The sequence below is a fragment of the Muntiacus reevesi genome, chromosome 1 (assembly GCF_963930625.1).
Source record: "Muntiacus reevesi chromosome 1, mMunRee1.1, whole genome shotgun sequence".
Classification (NCBI taxonomy): Eukaryota; Metazoa; Chordata; class Mammalia; order Artiodactyla; family Cervidae; genus Muntiacus; species Muntiacus reevesi.
This window is the reverse complement of record NC_089249.1, coordinates 180,016,416-180,035,758: the sequence shown is the minus strand read 5'-3', so window position 1 is coordinate 180,035,758 and position 19,343 is coordinate 180,016,416. Positions and strand designations below refer to the sequence as shown.

The 19,343-nt window shown below is 48.2% G+C and overlaps 1 protein-coding gene and 2 pseudogenes across 1 annotated transcript in view; all 3 read right to left on the bottom strand.

The window, feature by feature from the left end:
• The window catches only part of RASGEF1C (RasGEF domain family member 1C), a 114,788-nt gene that overhangs the window by 65,923 nt on the left and 29,522 nt on the right, over window positions 1-19,343 (bottom strand). The window lies entirely within an intron of this gene.
• Window positions 2,195-3,100, bottom strand: LOC136153272 (zinc finger CCHC domain-containing protein 9 pseudogene; annotated as a pseudogene).
• Window positions 8,581-9,117, bottom strand: LOC136153203 (large ribosomal subunit protein eL21-like; annotated as a pseudogene).

Genomic DNA, 19,343 nt, shown 5'->3' with positions numbered 1-19,343 from the left:
GTTTTAATGTTAGTTTTATTTTCAAAGCCATTAAGTTGACATTCAAATTTATGTGTCATGCAGCAGCTAATCTGAGACATGGACAGCAATCTATTTTGTGCTTTGGTTTGCTGTTGTTCAGTTTCTACGTCATGTCCAACTCTTTGCAACCCCATGGACTGCAGCACACCAGGCTTCCCTATCCTTCACTATCTCCAGGAGTTTGCGCAAACTCATGTCCATCGAGTTGGTGATGCCATCTAACCATTTCATCCTCTGTCTCCCCTCTCTCCTCTTGCCCTCAATCTTTCCCAGCATTAGGATCTTTCCCAGTGAGTCAGTTCTTCGCATCAGGTGGCCAAAGCATTGGAGCTTCAGCTTTAGTGTCAGTTCTTCCAATCAATATGCAGGGTTGATTTCCTTTAGGATTGACTGGTGTGATCTCCTTGCAGTGCAAGGGACTCACAAGAGTCTTCTCCAATACCACAGTTTGAAAACATCGATTCTTTGGCACTCAGCCTTCTTTAATGTCCAACTCTCATATCTGTACGTGACCATTGGAAAAACCATAGCTTTGACTATACAGACCTTTGTTGGCAAAGTGATGTCTCTGCTTTTTAATATGCTGTCTAGGTTTGTCATTTGGTCCCATTACTTCATGGTAAACAGATGGGGAGACAGTGGAAACAGTGACAGACTTTATTTTTTTGGGCTCCAAAATCACTGCAGATGGTGACTGCAGCCATGAAATTAAAAGATGCTTGCTCCTTGGGATAAAAGTTATGACCAACCTAGACAGCTTATTAAAAAGCAGAGACGTTTCTTTGCCAACAAAGATCTGTCTAGTCAAAGCTATTGCATTTCTAGTAGTCATGTATGGATGTGAGAGTTGGACTATAAAGAAATCTGAGCGCCAAAGAATCGATGCTTTTGAACTGTGGTGTTGGAGAAGACTTTTAAGAATCCCTTGGACAGCAAGGAGATCCAACCAGTCCATTCTAAAAGAAATCAGTCCTGAATATTCATTGGAATGATGTTGAAGCTGAAATTCCAATACTTTGGCCACCTGATGCGAAGGTCTGACTCATTTGAAAAGATCCTGATCCTGGGAAAGATGGAAGGCAGGAGGAGAAGGGGATGACAGAGGATGAGATGGTTGGTTGTCATCACTGACTTGATGGACATGAGTTTGAGTAAAGTCCTGGAGTTGGTGATGGACAGGGAGGCCTGGCGTGCTGCAGTCCATGGGGTTGCAAAGAGTCAGACATGACTGAGCGACTGAACTGAACTAGGTTTGTCATAGCTTTTCTTCCAAGGAGCAAGCATCTTTTAATTTCATGGCTGCAGTCAGTCTGCAGTGACTTTGGGGCCCCCCAAGATAAAATCTGCCACTGTTTCCATTTTTTCCCCATCTATTTGCCATGAAGTGATGTGACGAGATGCCATGATTTTGGTTTTTTGAATGTTGAGTTTCAGGTTTTTCACTCCTCTTGCACCTTCATCAAGATGCTCTTTAATTCCTCTTTGCTTTTTGCCATTAGAGTGGTATCATCTGCCTATCTGAGGTTATTGATATTTCTCATGGCAATCTTGATTCCAGCTTGTGCTTCATCCAGTCCAGCATTTTTCATGATATACCCTGCATATAAGTTAAATAAGCAGGGTGACAATATACAGTCTTGATGTACTCTTTTCTAAACCAGTCCATTGTTCCATGTCCTGTTCTTTTAATTGAAAATGATTTTATTTAATATTTTAAAAATAATACATTTGTGGTAAGTGTAAATAAAGTTCTAACATAATAATAAATTGATACTTTAAACAAAGAAAATAATAGGGCCACAAATATATTTCCAAATGTAAAGCGGTTATCCTATGTTTAGGGATAGTTTATATGGATGTATATTTTTGTTTTTAAGAAAAAGATGATTACAAAAAAGATGTTACAATCGGGTATATAGCCACTTAGTTATACCTAAGTTCTATTGGTCAAAAATATATTCTTGTAGAAAATCCATTTTAAACATCTTATACTTTTTCCAGTGAATTTCTCCAAACAATGGCAGAATGCTCCTTGATGGACTGAACTCAGGAACTGGTTTGGCCATACCTGAATTATACTGATATATACAATACAGGCCTGCAAGGAACAGTCCAGCTGTAAGTTGTGAAGTAGGCCCAGTTCAGAAAGTTGAACAAACAACAGTACTAATCATCAAAAATTAACAACTTTAGGTATCTTTGTTTTGGGTTTCTGTGGTTTAGGCACATCCAAAATTTCTTCATAGTCTGCACTCATTCCTTTTGCCCCAGTGACCAACTGTGATCATTTGATCTCAGTTTGACTTTCAGGACAATCTTTCTTCAAATGTTCCACAGTCAGCAGCCACCACCATCAACACAGAGTCCTTTGGGATTAATAGGACAAGATGTGGACAGATGTCCCATTTCCCCACAAACAAAACATTTTGCAAAAGGAGGTTCACCGGGAGCTGGGTCTACTTTAACCTTGCACTTGTGGATCCACACCAGTAACATATTCCAGTGCCCATTTCTTGATTCTCAAGGGCAGCAGGGCAATCTGCAATCCCATGGCCAGCTGTCTACAATGGCATTGCATTTTTCTTTGCTGTTTGTCTTTTTAATCATCTTCCTTCCCAGCAACTGTCTTTCTTTAAGGCAACTACAATTTCCCCCTTTACTTCATGACTGTTGCTATCATCTCACCATTGTGAACTGTCTGTGAGTTTTGTCTTAGATATTCCATTAATCCATTCACATCTTCATTTAAATACTCCTTTTTCTTTTTATTCTTTTTGTGTTTTGCTTGGGGTGCATCATTTTTAAGGAACAGCCTATTGGCTTCAAGTTGTTTACTCTTTGGAAGGTTTTGGCTTTGTCCCTCAAAGGACCCCTTCTTCATGTTCTCCCATAATGTGGTAGGGAAGGGTCTTTTGTTCTGTGTGGTAATAACTCATGCCCATCTGATCAGGGCTTCCTCAGAGGTTTATCAATCACACAAGAATCCTCCAGAGCAGCAGTTACCAGGCCAGAGAAACACGTGCCCCTGCAGCGGTGGCGGCTGCATGTCCAGTTCTAACTGTTGCTTCTTGACCTGCATACAGATTTCTTAGGAGGCAGGTAAAGTGGCCTGATATTCCCATCTCTTTAAGAATTTCCCACAGTTTGTTGTGATCCACACAGTCAAAGGTTTTTGTATAGTCAATGAAGCAGATATTTTTCTGGAACTCTCTTGCTTTTTCTATGATCCAACAGATGTTGGCAATTTGATCTTTGGCTCCTCTGCCTTTTCTAAATCCAACTTGAACATCTGGAAGTTCAAAACCTATGATGTACTCTTTAGGGTCAGATCCCAACCTGTGCAGCTTGGGGATTAGCCCAGGAGTTAATAAAAAACCTTTATGAGGTAGCTTTCTTGACCTCCTCTAGAATTTTCCATTGTCCTGGGGCTCCCTGTTTTGGTCTTCAAGCCAGAAAGCTAGGGCTTTGCTTACCCAGCTTACCAAGTTCTGCTATGCACTTCCCATGACTATGCCTGAATCTAGGACTAAGTGGTGGGAGGATAAAAGAGAAAGAAAAGTGCCAAGTTCATCCTGCCTTCAGTTGGGCAATAATGCATCTGTTCAGAGAGAAAGGTTCCCCTTTCTCAGAGTTTTAGGTGCTTGCAGGGTCCGTGAAATGCTGTTGTGCAATTGCTTGTGAGCTGGAGTATAAAACAGCACAGGAAAGATGTAGTTTCCTGCTCTCTCTAAGAGACCACTCAGTTGTTCCTTGAGCCAGAATCAGCAGTTGTCTCTTGAAGCTCTCTGTGTCCCTGTTGATGTCCCTTTTAGTTTTCAGGCTGCCCTGAGTTTAGGCGGGGAACACCAGTAGGGGAAAAATGGTAAGCTCACTGACAATTAGGTGGTACTTCAAATTATGATTTTCTTCTCCAATCTGCCTGTTATTATTTAGTTTTCAAAGTAGCTACTCCAGGCATACTGTTAGATTTTAAGCTACAGTCAGTGGGAGAGACAGAATGGAGTATACTCACACGACCCTACAAACCAAATGTTGGTGTTTATATTTTTGTAGTTTTATTCCTTTTAAAAATCAATAATGTTTGTTTTCATTACATTAGCATTCCATGTTTTCATTACATAGAAACTTTCAAGCTGTGGGAAGTGATAATGGTGATTCTGATAGAAATGTAAGAAATGTAAGACAGAATATTTTTGTTTTAATAAATAAGTTTTTATTAAAAAAAAATAGTAAGCAAGACTACTCCAGTAATGCCTGCCTGCTGTGCCCCACATATGTATCCACACTCCCACCACTGAGTCAAGTTTTCAATTGTTTCTTCCATTTCAGAAAACCCTTCTGTTCGTTTTGAAGATCCAGCTGCAGTGTCCCCTCCTAGAAAAAGCCTTCAGAAATGCAGTAGACAGGGGGCTAGGTCCAATGCATCTGGAGGTGGCCACAAGAGGAGCTGCTGGGGTTAGAGAGACAGACTTGGGGAGGGCTGGCAGGCCGGGACAGGAGAAGCTGGTGGCAGGTGGGTCTGTGGGCTCCTGAGCCTGAGTCTCCCCCTACACAGTGGAGATGATGAGCCCACATATGCATGGAGAGGTTGTGAGTGACCGTGCCCAGCACAGCACTGGACCTTGATCAGAACTGTCACTGGTCACATCCCATGGAACGGCTGGGCCCTCCTCTAAAGTCCTTCTCGTGCACCGTGAAGTCCCACCAACAGGGCTCCAAGCCCACTCTCCAACCTCGTCCCAAATCCTTTCCTTGCATCCACTACACTTATTCCCACCTCAGGGCTTCCCCCACTGGGAACACCCTTCCCCCAGGCCTTCACCCGGCTGCTTCCCTCTTATCCCCCACGGAAGCCTTCTCTGACCACAGGTTCACATGGCATTCACTGCCCCGTCATTCTCCACGCTGGTGCTGTGCTTAGCCATTCAGTCGTGTCCGACTCTTTGAGACCCCATGGACGGTAGCCCACCAGGCTCCTCTGTCCTTGGTACTTGTCAGGGAAGAATACTGGAGTTGGTAGCCATTTCCTCCCCATTTCATATTCCTGTGGCATGAAGTCATTGTGTATCTTATTTACTTGTTTGTCCCCTGTTCTCCCCATGTGACCTTGAGTTCTTGAGGGTGTGGCTTTGCCAGCCCTACTCAAGGCTGCACCACCAACATCTGGAACAGGGGTCACCTAGCACTTGCTGAAGGGCTAAATAAAGAAATGAATGAATGAACAAACAACAGCCCCGAGGAGGTGACTGCTGCAACAGCAGAACCTAGGAGGGCAGAGAAAGTGCCCAGGGGCGCCTGGCCAGTGGCCAAGGCTACCAGTGGTGACTGCACCGCTCCACGGGGCCTGTCAGCCAGGCGACAGCTGCCAGGGAAGAGAGTGGCTTGTTCTGTGAGGGGGAAACAAGCGTCTTATTTACCAGAGAGTGAACTTCAAGACTGTGTGAAAAACACATTTGTCACTGAGATGTGTGAATCAAGGACGCAGACATGAAAGCGCTAGCTGTTCTTCGGCTGAGTCTTTCCCCAACCCCCACCCACCAGCTGAGAGGCACAGCCCTGCCTGTCCTGCCCAGGCCCCCGCCTGGGCCCCGAGGGAGCACCCGTCCCGGTGAGGCTCCCCACCCTCCCGTGACCGACCAGAGTCAGCCGTCCCCAGCTTTCTCTCCCGCTGAGCCTCCTGACGGCTCTCACGGCCCCAGGCCTCGCCGAGCCACTCTGTGCTTCAGCCGAGGGGCTGCTGGCCGCCGGGTCACGTCCCTCGCTTGTTCTCCTCCTCATCAGGCCTGATGGCAGCTGTGGAGGCTGCGCTGAGGCGGGCCCCTGCTCTCGGCCCCTCCTCACCGCAGGTTGGACGCGCCTGTCTCCCCCTAGTGGGTGGGGTCAGGATGACCCTTCGTGGGCCCCGCCCAGTTAGAGCCTGGAGGGCAGGGGCTCCTGTAGGCACTGTAGAGCCGTCCCAAATTGGGGCCCTCGAGTCCCAGAGAATTGGTGCTTAGTTGCTCAGTTGTGTCCGGCTCTCTGTGACCCCAAGGACTGTAGCCCACCAGGCTCCTCTGTCCATGGGGATGCTCCAGGCAAGAACACTGATGTGGGTTGCCAGGCCCTCCTCCAGGGCCTCTTCCCAACCCGGGGATGGAGCCCAGGTCTCCCACATGGCAGGCAGTTTTTTTACCATCTGAGCCACCAGGGAAGCCCCAGAGAGCTGGAGACAGACCAAGTCGGAAGCCACAGCCCCGGTTCCAGGTTCAGGGGCCACATGGTGAGACCCGGGCCATGGCTCCCCATTCCAGGCATCCTGGGGCCCTCTTCCAGCCCAGAAGCGGGATCCCCACTGCTAGAGCCTCCTGAGGGAGGGAGGACCCCATTGGCACCAGAGGAGGAAACCATTCTCAGTTTAGGTTTTGTGGCTTCCTTGTCATCAGGCCTGAGTCTTGAATGTGATGACAGAGCCTGGGATGTTCAGCTTCCATGGCTGAGCCCTGAAGGCAGGCCTCAGGTGAATCTGGAAGGTGTGAATCAGGACCCCATTTATGGGGTCCCAGGCCTGGGGTCTGCTCGCCTGGAGGTGGAGGGCAGGAGGAGCCTCACGTTCAGGCACTGCAGACTGGAAGGGAGGGGACATCAACAAGGACCATGGTCCCCACTTCCTGTGGCCTTGGAAGCCAACATAAGCCTGGAGATAACAACACCCCAGCAAACCCAGAGCCAGCCTTCTGGGGGACAGATTTGCCTTCATCAATGCTGACAACTTTGGGACTGCCTAGGCCACTGTGCATGGCAACCACTGCCCTGCCTCCCTGCTGAGGGTCAGCCCCACTGCCTGCGTACCTACAGCGAAGCTGCCCATCTGTCTTTGGAGTCTGAGGCAAAAATAGCTAATCGCATCTCCAAGTTCTGCATGAGTCATCCACACCTCTTGACAAAAACCTCTCAGGCATTTTCAAAGATAGGAAACAGTTGGGAAAAATAAAGGCTTTATTTTTTATTCCTGTGGTTTCTGGGATTTGTTTCAGTATCTGGGGAGGCAAGCCTGGGAGTCTTGGGGATGTGCTCCGTGGGCTACACGGAGCAGGCAGGGGGTCCTCCTCACTGCCTGGTAGTGGAACAGCCTCCTCACCTGTATGAGCCTCAGTTTCCACATCTATAAAGTGGGCTCATCATAGGCCCACTTGGTGGATCTACTGGGGTCAGAAGTAGAGTCACTGCTCTATTGGCATGGTGCTGCCCACTCTGTGATGAGAGGCACTCAGGCTCCTGGCCAGGAGGTCACACTGGCTTGCTCCTCTGCCTCCTTCAGGCAGGAACTGCCCCGGCTGCCTAGCCTCCCACTGCCACTTGGGTTATCTGGCCTTTCTCTGAGCTCAGGCCTCTCTGAGCTGGCCAAGTGCACCTTAAGCTGCCTTGGTCAGGGCCCCGGAATCACAGGTGGTTGAGGAAGTGGGGGCATGGAGGTGTAGGGATCCCCAGCAGTTAGGACAGTCTGGGGTGTGCAAAACTCACAGGTGCTGCTGCCCACTGACTCCCCTCAGACCCTCCCGTCAAGCCCAGTCAGGGGCTTCCACATTCTCCCTTCTCCAGAATCCCTGCCAGGCTCCCCTGGGAGCTGGAGCCCACCTGGATCTCCTCCCCACGTGTGTGGCCTCCATCTGCCCACCAACATTCCATTCCCGCCTCTCTGGACCCTTCGTGCCTCCAGGCCTTTGCACGGCTGTACTCTCTTCTTGGATGGCAGAGCCTTCCTCCAGGGAGCCTGACTCAAGCCTCTCAGTCCTGCTAATGGCCACAGCTCCCGTTCTGGGCTCCCATGCCATTCACAGACTGCCTCTGGGCAATCTGTCCTTGGGCAAGGCCTGTGGTCCCTGTCTGGCTCTCTCACCTACTTATTCACGGCCAGGGAGAGTGAAGTTCACCACTTCTGTCCCTCATATTGATCCAGGCGGGCAGCTGCCAAGTGCATCCACAATGGTCACTCTAGGTAAATCAAGAGGTTGACAAGCAAGGGTCCAGGTGTCCTGCCCCTGTAAATGGTGGATCTGCTGACCTTATTTACACAAGGGTTTTCATGAGAATCAGCATTTCTGCCTTTACTCAAGAGCTCAGAAGAGCCAGCCACATCAAGCATCCACTCCTTCCTGGCACTTGTCCTTCTACCCAGGGAGGCCAGCACCTCGCTGTCCCCATCATATCTGCCATCACTCTGGCTGGCCTGATTAAATCCTCTGTGGCCACCTGGGGTGTGGGCACCTCAGGGGACCTGGTGTTCTGGGAGACTAGAGACCAGACCATCACACTGACTGCACCTCTCTGGAGGTCACAGAGACATCACTCCTTAGGACTGTTTGCTTCTAGCTAGAGATGTCTGTCAAGGGTCTGGAAAGATATATATATATATACATATACATATATATATACATAGTAGTTTATTAGCTTGAACAGCAAGTTATCTTACATCTTTGAGGAAGAAAAAACACTAAATTTAAAAACACATCACCCACTGAATTTGGACACAATAAAATGTGCCTTAAGCATTTCCTTGGGGAAGGGACACAACAACTCTACTCAATTAAGAGAAACATTTGTACAGTCTAGGTCTTTATTTTTACACCCATCATGCCATGAATCCATAGGAATCAGCTCCAGGAGTTCAGGCTCCTTTCCATGGCCCTCACGAGTGTGCTTCTCTGGGTGGAGCAGGCCGGCGCTTCAGCGGAACCCAAGTCCCTTTTGCTTTGACTTCCTTCTTTTTCTGATCATTTTTCTTCACACATTTCAGGAAGCTATCTTGGCTCTTAGAGTCCTTAAAGTGCTCAATATGCACATTAATTCTCTTGGCAAGAGTCTTGCCTTTAACTTGTTTGCTTACAATGATGCCAACAGCATGCTGGGTAACACTGCAGACGCCTCCACTTCTGCCATGGCAACGTTTGTGGGGCATTCCTTCCTGAACAGGACCCATTCCCTTGATATCCACATTATCACCCTTCTTGTAGATTCGCATGTATGTGGCCAAAGGAACAGCTCCAGATTTTCTAGAAGGCCTAGAGATCATGCAGCGGTGTCCCTCCTCTTCCCCTTTGTGTTGCTGATTTTGGCAAATTACTGGAAGATGGCAGTTCCAGCTGAAAGGCAGGAAAGATCTTAACGGACAGAGAAATAATTTCATTTCTCCCTGAATTTGAGAATCTGAAGGAAGTAATTAAAACCCATGGGATGGTCCCAGAGAACTGGGCAGTTGAATGACCAGGAGAGAGCGCCGCAGTCTCCTCCCCCACAGACGGACACCAGGCAGGGCCACTCATCTGAAAATAACTCCGAGAAGCAAGAAGCTGCTTTTAAATAAATACCTCTCATTCTTGCTATAAGAGGAAGTTCTCACAGCTGAACTTTAACAAATTCATTGTTGTCTTTTCTGGGAAGATGAAGTCATCCATGTTATAATAAAACAAAGAAACATACTGTTTTTCTCCGGCTTCTCTCAGGAACCTTGAGTAGACAGAGAAAAGGCTCTTGTCAGAGAGGCTGGGAGGATGTATGAGTGTATCCAAGGCCCAGACGGTGGCTCCACTGGGCATTCTGGGTCAGTCCCTGGCCTGTGCTGCAGACTCTGGACGTGTGGGGCCCTCATCCACGGCCAATACCATGTGGCATGTGCACAAATGCGACTGTGAATCTGGTTCCCTCTAGGCCTGCTGAGAAGCAGTTCCACCTGCAGGGGACATAGAAGGGGCCTTATGGTTGTCACAGAAGGGGAAACTGAGGCTCAGAGAGAGGGCCTGACCTGTGCTAGGTCACCTAGCTGGACTGGGTGGGGGATAAGATAGCCCCCACTCCTTCCATGGATTCAAACTAATATTGGGCTTTTATTGACTTCTGAAATGGTCTGGGGTAGCCCACAGCCAGGACGAATTCTGACTTGAGAGGTTCTCCATGCAGAAACCCAAGCAGCTTGTGTGGGGAAAGGCCCAGGCTGGATGGGGGGCTCCTCAGATCACAGGCAGTAGAGGCTGTGCACATGGCCGACACTGGGGGTCCATGCAGAGCAAGGCCTCCCCAGCCACTGTCCTAAAATGTAGTCAGGGAGGCAATGATGTTAGAACTTGAGTCCTGTGTAAAGACGCCACTTGGGCATGGCCACCTTTGCAAAAGCCAGTGAGCTTCTGTCTCAAAAGCTGAAACCTCTCACACTGGGGGTTCAGTTCATTTCAGTTGAGTTGCTCAGTTGTGTCCGACTCTTTGAGACCCCGTGGACTGCAGCACACCAGGCTTCCCTGTCCATCACCAACTCCCAGAACTTGCTCAAACTCATGTCCATTGAGTCAGTGATGCCATCCAACCATCTCATCCTCTCTCGTCCCCTTCTCTTCCTGCCTTCAATCTTCCCCAGCATCAGGGTCTTTTTCAGTGAGTCAGTTATTTGAATCACGTGGTGAAAATACTGGAGCTTCAGCTTCAGCATCAGTCCTTCCAATGAATATTCAGGACTGCTTTCCTTTAGGATGGACTGCTTTGATCTCCTTGCAGTCCAAGGAACTCTCAAGACTCTCAAGAGTCTTCTCCAACACCACATCCTGGGGGTAGGGTCATTCTGATAAGATGTGAGCACTGGACATCTGTCTCTGCCCTCAGTATCTGGGGAAGGCTGGTCATCAATTGGAGCTGCATTCCTGGAAACTGCAGATGCCTAGGTCTCACGCCAGCTTGTGGACAGCCCGGGTGGTTCTGATGCCCAACCAGCCAAATCCTCCACCTAGAGGAGTCCCAGAGGTGGGGACCCTCTGACTGCCACCCATCTGAGAGCCCTCGGGCAAGGCCCACCCCCCTCAGAGCTTCCTAATAAAGTGGATACAGCACACCACCTCACTTGTGGACAGGAAGACATGGTGTGAATCAGCTGACTCACAGCGCAGTAACGGTTACCTCCTCCCTCAAACCTCTGTGTCCAGCCATGCCACTGCTGTCATCCTCCCCGTTTCATATGAGGCGACCCTGGTTGGGTGACTTGTGCACTGCAGTGTGGGGAGCTGGGGGAGCCAGGCCAGGACACAGTGTGGGACGCAGAATCCAGCTCATCCCACCTCCTCCATGCTGGGCCCCGGGCCACATGTCTCAGTGCAAGGAATCGCCAAGGAGGAGTGTGAAGAAGTGAGGACAGCCACCAGGAGAAGTCTTCACAGGGCTGGGGGACACCTATATGCCAGGTATCAGAGGGTGACAAGGGTGAGGCTCCCCTGTGCACACCTGTCTTGTGCAGCCCTCTGCATCCCTCCAAGAACCAGGCTCAGGACCTTCAGGACATGAAACCCTTCACTCCAGTGTTTTCTGAATGACACATTCCAGGACCATTTTCATATTTCCAGGCCTGACGACTCTCTGCACAGCTATTCACTTAGTCAAGTTCTTCGTATCAATTCACATTTTAAAATTAGTATCATTCTTACTGATAATATCTATGAACTCACGGGTCTAATGTGCTGGCCATGTGCTTTTTAAAATGTGTTCAAATAAACATGTTGACACATGTCAGTGACTGAAGAGTGAATAATGTTATGGCGGTCAGTCCTCAGCATTGCTGGAGTTACTGAAGAGTGAAATAAAGTATTGCAGTTAGTCTTCAGCACTGCTGGCCCCTGAAGACAACGGCTGGCGCTGAGGTGGATTAAAGGTCCTCCAGTCTCAGAGTCTCTTAGGTGAAGCAAGCTGCTTCCTTGACATGCCTGAGACCCACAGGAACCCACGTCTTTGAGCCTCAGCTGGCCACGACCTCCAGCAGCAGGTGGCCCCTGAGGCAGAGGCCACACAGGCCATGCCCTCCCCTAGGTACACATTTCATGTGGGCTCCAGCCCACAGAGCGACTGGCAGGGCATGGAACGGTCCAGCCACGTTGAGTGCTACTTTCATCTTGGCCCAAGCAGCCGTGTTGTTGGGACAACAAAGTCCAGGCTCTGTACGGGCTGCCAGGCCGGGCCAGGTACCACATGTCACACCTCCAAGACTCGCCAGGATGAGGCTTGGAGGAATCACCGTTTGTGCAGATGGGCCCTGCTGCTCAGAGGACAGGCACTTCTGGGGCTAACACTTCAGAAAGACTCTGCCACAAAGACACTCTGAAAACATCACTGCACTGGCAATGTTAGCTGTCCAGACCAGGCCCATCTGCGCACCCTCCTGCCCCCTCTGGTCCTGGAGGTGGGGGCTTCCAGGGGTGACAACTTTGACAGCATGTGGGTGCCTGAGATGTGGGGGTGAGACTGTCAGCGAGAGAAAGGAGTGGCTGGCAGAGGGGCAGGGAGGGGGATGCTAGCATAAAGGCCATAGAACAACGGGAGCTACTTAACAACGGCCATAGGACAACAGGAGTTTCCCTAGAGAAACAGTTTCTCTAAGGAAGCAGCCTCTTAGCTGGCTCCATTTCTAGCCTCCTCTCAGTCCCAGCAGCCCCAGCGAAGGCCTTCGGGTGAGGGTCTGCAAAGTCCCTCTGGCCAGGCTGCAGTGGTTCCAGCACTAAGTGAGGTTAGGACATGGAAGTGAGAGGAAGCACCTAGATTACGTCTTGTCCACACCAAGACTTGGCTCTGCTGCTGCTGTCCAAGGTCATGGGCCTCTGTGGCTTCTGCCTACTCAGCATCTATTCCTCCTTATGGCAACAGAGGCCATCCTGTCCTTTCGTTCTTGCCTGTGGTATTAAGGGCATATGGCCCCAGTGGCCACTTGGGGTAGGAACTAGCTTTCCGTTCAGTGCTTTGGGATGGGCGTGTGGTTCAGGCCCAGCCACTCACTGCGTGCCACCCGCAGACTCAGGAATAGATCCATGAGGAGGCACTTCACTGGGGTGGGCCAGCAGACAATTCTTGGGACATGAATTTGAATTGTTGGAGCAGAGACTCTGCCTTCTGCTTGGGGAAAGGAAGGACAGGAGGTAAATGTAAGGCTGCCAAGGGCCTTCTTGTAAAAGAAGCCCAAGTGGAGAAAGTGGAGCCAACCAGCGGAGAGCCAGAGGCCACGTCCCAGATCTGTCCATGTCTGAGGTCCACCCTGAGACTTTTCTGTTTAGTTTTTAAAATTATTTATTTTTAATTGAAGGATAATTGTTTTACAATATTGTGTTGGTTTCTGCCAAACATCACGTGAATTAGCCGTAGGTACATCCCTAGACTTTTTATTTACAGATGCAAAGACATTCCCCTTTTGTGCTTCAGCTGCGTCTGCTTGAGCTGAGTTTCCGCACATGCAATGGAAAGAATCCAAAGACCTGAGGCTCTGGAGACAGACATGGTTTTGGAGTACACCGTCACCAGCAGGGGGTGAGCTACACCCCATCACCTATGGGCTGTGGGAACACGTGGGCTAAGCAGGGCAGACATACATTTGGTTCTTGGCTGTGAGTCTCTGGGGAGGTCACTTTCCCTCTTACATTCTCTTCTACAAAATGGATCTAAGGGGCCCAGCTCACAGGCTGATGTGCCAAGGCGACATCTGCTCTGAAACTCAATGGAAGGAAGGATTAGAATGGGAGGGGTATCCTGGGAATTGGGGAAGGGCTCTTCAGGGAGGCAGCAGGTGCCATGGTCCAGACGAGGGAGCAAGCCGAGAAGAGCAAGGCCGCTGTGGCGAGAGCCAGGTGAGGAGTACCCTCACCGTGGGGCACGGGATGAGCAAGGTTTGGTCAAGTGTTGGGGGATGGCCCCGGTAGGTCTCTGCTGGGTGAAGAATGGACAGAGGGAGAGTCATGACTGTAGGATGAGCTGGAATCAGGGGCTGGAAGAAGTGGGCTGCATCCCGGGCAGATCAGGAAGGGGATGCCCACAGGCCACGCTGATGTGTGGACGGCAAGGGTGCGGCTACTCAGGCTGGCACTTGGCCATCTGGGGGACTTGACTGACATGAGGGAAACCGCAGGAAGAAGATGTGGGAGTGGGGGGGAAGCACAGAGTAGAGCAGTGGAGGAAGACAAGGCTGATTATTGGGCCAGCCACATGGACGGAGGAGGAGAGCATGAGGGCACGGTGACCCTTTGTGTGATGCACCAACGTTTGGAGGACGAGCTCCAGAGCGAAGGCAGAAGCTGGCACGGATGTACACCTTTGACCACAGTAACTACTCTGAGACCCTATCCAGGGAAAGTGCAACCATTGATGGCGCCTGCCAAGAACAAGGGCATCCACCACACTGCCCCTGGCCACAGGCACTGGCTAAGCAAAGGGTCATCCCTCTCTTCAACAGAACACCATGCAGTAGTCAGAGGAGCACAGGGGATGATGGGTGCATCTGCAGCTGAGGACTGAGAAAAGCCAGTTATAATTCAGGCTATGCTCAGAATGAGTGAAGTTTTGCACAAGAAAAATATACCTCCACATACCCAGAGGGAAAAAAAGAAAGTGAAAGTCGCTCAGTCATGTCCGACTCTTTGTGACCCCATGGACTACACAGTCCATGGAATTCTCCAGGCCAGAATACTGGAGTGGGTAGCAGTTCTCTTCTCCAGGGGATCTTCCCAACCCAGGGATCAAACTCTGGTCTCCTGCATTGCAGGCACTCTTTATCAGCTGAGCCATCCGGGAAGCCCAGAGAGAAAGCCCACCACATTCAGCGATTCTTGTCCTTAACAGGCTAAGGGGTGGCTTGGGTTTCTCCTTTACCGCTTTCTACATTTCTGACACTTTCTGCTTCAATGGCTTGTATTACTTTTACAAAGAAGCATCACAGGGTTTCTTCATTTTGGGAAGAAAGAAAGGAAAGACAAACGGAGAGCAGACAGGTGATGGAGGAGGAGCATGACACCAGGCGCCAGGAGGAGGAACTCACGGGAGCCTTCAGCTTTGGGGAAGGCGGCCAATTCCTCTCTCTTCAGGCACTCATTGGCCTCAGGCCGTCATAACACACAGAAGAATACCACGCACGTGTGAGCTGAACGAAAAGCAGGGGCGACTAATTCCAGGTCATTTGTCAAAGCAGAAACCGATGTACAGGCCGGCCCAGCCACTGTCTTCAGGCGCCCGACAGCTGCAACGCCACCTCTTTTCTGAAACCAGTGCTGCCACCACTGCTCTCTGAGAAGAGTTCCAAGACTCAAGATAGTTGTAACGCAAACTGCCATTTAGGGGTTCAGACTGGCATGTGTACAACATCTTACAGCTTCTGGAGTCCTTTCATCACCTCTGTGTCCTAGGTCCCGGTCTATACCTTGAGGGAGCTGAGCCCCTGCCACGTGTTGGCCACTGACAAGCAGCCCAGGACCCAGCTCCTGCCCAGGGGACCAGCAAGTCCACTTCTGCAAGCAGGGCCCCTGGGGCCCTCAACTTCTCTTCCAGTCTTAGTTATTGTTACTAGTTTGTGTTTTAAGTTTTTAATGAAGTATAGTATATATCCTAAAATGCACACACATTTGAAGTGTGCAGCTAGGTGAAGTGTCTTCACTCCCAAAGTGAAGACACCTGTGCGACTGGCACTCAGGTGGAGAAAGAGCCTGTTTCCAGCTCCCCAAAGTCTGGCTTGGGCTCCTTTCCACTCATTAACCCTTAATTTCAACTGGTTAGAAAAATGAAGAGGGATCACGAGGTAGAAAACCACTGTTAAGACAAAGCCTGATATGAGCCATACCCAGAGGGATACTACTAAATGCAGAGAGAGGAGATGAGGAGGGGCCCCACGTGCCCTGCCTGTGTGGCCATGGTGGGCTGCATACCCAGCTTGGGGCTACTCTGCCCCTCATCACTGGTGGTCAAGAGGCTGCTGTCTAGGGATGTGCCAAGCCTGTTCAACCTCAATCCCACCCCAGACCTACATAAAAGAAGCAAGAACATGAACTACATGGACAAATATAGACATTTTTTCTTTTTGTTTAAGTATCTCTAAAATGTAATTGGCTGTGCAAAGCAAAAATAATGTATGTGGGGTTTGTAAATATGTGGAAACACAACATATGACAATAGTATTGTAATGTGTCCCCCAAAAGACATGCTGAATTTCTAGCCCCTAGTATCACTGAACGTAACATTATTTGAAAATAGGGTCACTGTAGATTTAATTAGATAAGATGAGGTCATTCTAGAGTAAGGTGAGCCACTAACCTAACTCCTGTCCTTAAAAGTAGATGGTCATCTGAAGACACAGACACACTTGAGAGGAAATCATGCAACAATGAAGCTGCAAGCCAAGGAAATGTCAAAGATGTCTGGCAAACCACCAGAAGCTACGAAGAGGCAAGGAAGGATTTTCCTGCTGGTTGCAGAGAAAGCATGGTCCTGTTAATACCTTGATTTTGGACTTCTACCCTATGAAAGAATAAATTTCTGCTGTTTTAAGCCAACCCAGCTTCCGGTACTTTGTTACACAACTCTAAGAAACAAATACAAGCACAAAGGTTGAGAGACAAGGGAAGTACCCTGGCATCGGGCGCTCATACTGTATGTGAACTAGCATAGGACTACTTGAAGGCAGACAGTGCTGAGCTAAAGTTGTGGCAGGAAGAATTCTAGAAAGGCCCCCCAGACTCCCAGCCTCCGGTGTACATGCCTTGTGAATCCCCTTTTCTTGAGTGTGGCTGAGATCCATGAATATCATCGATAGTACTCCTATGACTAGGTTAAGCTATATGGCAAAGGTGAAGGGAATTTTGCAAATTTAATCAAGCGCCTTAATCAGCTGGGTTCAGTTCAGTTCAGTCGCCCAGTCATGTCCAACTCTTTGTGACCCCATGGACTGCAGCACGCTAGGTCACTACGTCCATCACCAACTCCTGTAGTTTACTCAGACTCATGTCCATCAAGTCAGTAACGCCATCCAACCATCTCATCCTCTGTCATCCCCTTCTCCTCCCACCTTCAATCTTTCCCAGCATCAGAGTCATTTCCAATGAGTCAGTTCTTCACATCAGGTGGCCAAAGTACTGGAGTTTCAGCTTCAGCATCAATCCTTCCAATGAATATTCAGGATTGAGTTCCTTTAGGATGGACTGCTTTGATCTCCTTGCAGTCCAAGGGACTCTCAAGAGTCTTCTCCAACACCACAGTTTAAAACCATCAATTCTTCAGCGCTCAGCTTTCTTAGTCCAACTCTCACATTCATACATGACTACTGGAAAAGCCATATTTGACTAGATGGACAATTGTTGGCAAAGTAATGTCTCTGCTTTTTAACATGCTGTCTAGGTTGGTCCTAACTTTTCTTCCAAGGAGCAAGCATCTTTTAATTTCATGGCTGCAGTCACCATCTTTCAATGATTTTGGAGTCCAAGAAAATTGAGTCTGTCATTGTTTCCATTGTTTCTCCATTTATTTTCCATGAAGTGATGGGACCGGATGCCATGATCTTTGTTTTCTGAATGTTGAGCTTTAAGTCAACTTTTTCACTCTCCTCTTTCACTTTCATCAAGAGGCTCTTTTGTTCTTCTTCACTTTCTGCCATAGTGTGGTGTCATCTGCATATCTGAGGTTATTGATATTTCTCCCGGCAATCTTGATTCCAGCTTGTACTTCATCCAATCTGGCATTTCTCATGATGTACTCTGCATATAAGTTAAATAAGCAGGGTGACAATATACAGCCTTGACCTACTCCTTTCCCGATTTGGAACCAGTCTGTTGTTCCATGTCTGGTTCTAACTGTTGCTTCTTGACCTGCATTCAGATTTCTTGGGAGGTAGATAAGGTTGTCTGGCATTCTCATCTCTTGAAGAATTTTCAGTTTGCTGTGATCCACAGAGTCAAAAGATTTTGCATAGTCAATAAAGCAGAATTAGATGCTTTTTTCAAACTTTCTTGCTTTTTCAATGATCCAATGGATATTGGCAATTTGATCCCTGGTTCCTCTGCCTTTTCCAAATGCACCATGAACATCTGGAAGTTCATGGTTCACATATTGTTGAAGCCTGGCTTGGGGAATTTTGAGCTCCAAAATTTTGAGCTCACACTCTGCTAGCATGTGAGATGAGTGCAATTGTGCGGTAGTTTGAACACTCTTTGGCTTTGCCTTTCTTTGGGATTGGAATGAAAACTGACCTTTTTCATTTCTGTGGCCACTGCTGAGTTTTCCAAATTTGCTGGCATATTGAGTATAGCACTTTCACAGCACCATCTTTTAGGATTTGAAATAGCTCAACTGGAATTCCATCACCTCCACTAGCTTTGCACTTGACTTTGCATTCCAGGATATCTGGCTCTAGGTGAGTGATCACACCCTTTTGGTTATCTGGGTCATGAATATATTTTTTGTATAGTTCTGTGTATTCTTGTCACCTCTTCTTAATATCTTTGCTTCTGTTAGGTCCATACCATTTCCGTCCTTTATTGTGCCCATCTTTGCATGAAATGTTCCCTTGGTATCTCTAATTTTCTTGAAGAGAACTCTAGTCTTTCCCATTCTATTTTCCTCTATTTCTTTGCATTGATCACCGAGGAAGGCTTTCTTATCTCTCCTTGCTATTCTTTGGAACTCTGCATTAAAATGGGTATATCTTTTCTTTTTTCCTTTGCCTTTAGCTTCTCTTCTTTTCTCAGCTATTTGTAAGGCCTCCTCGGACAACCATTTTGCCTTGTTGCATTTCTTTTTCTTGGGGATGGTCTTGATCACTGTCTCCTATACAATGTCATGAACCTCTGTCCATAGTTCTTCATGCATTCTATCAGATCTAATTCCTTGAATCTATTTTTTACTTCTACTCCACAATCATAAGGGATTTGATGTAGGTCATACATGAATGGTTCAGTGGTTTTTCCCTACTTTCTTCAATTTCAGTCAATTTTCCTACTTTCTTCAATTCATTCTTCAAATTCAATATGAATTTAGTAATAAGGAGTTCATGATCTGAGCCACAGTCAGCTCCCAGTCTTGTTTTTGCTGGCTGTACAAGCTTCTCCATCTTTGGCTGCAAAGAATAGAATCAATCTGATTTTGATATTGACCATCTGGTGATGTCTATGTGTAGTCTTCTTTTGTGTTGTTGGAACAGGGCATTTGCTATGACCAGTGGGTTCTCTTAGCAAAACTCTGTTAGCCTCTGACCTGCTTCATTTTGTACTCCAGGGTCAAATTTGCCTGTCACTCCAAATTTCTCTTGACTTCCTACTTTTGCATTCCAGTCCCCTGTAATGTAAAAGACATCTTTTTGGGTGTTAGTTCTAGAAGGTCTTGTAGGTCTTTGTAGACCTGTTCAACTTCAGCTTCTTCAGCATTACTGATTGGGGCAGAGGCTTGAATTACTGTGATATTGAATGGTTTGCCTTGGAAACAAACATAGATCATTCTGTCATTTTTGAGATTGCATCCAAGTACTGCATTTAAGACTCTTTTGGTGACTATGATGGCTACTCCATTTCTTCTAAGGG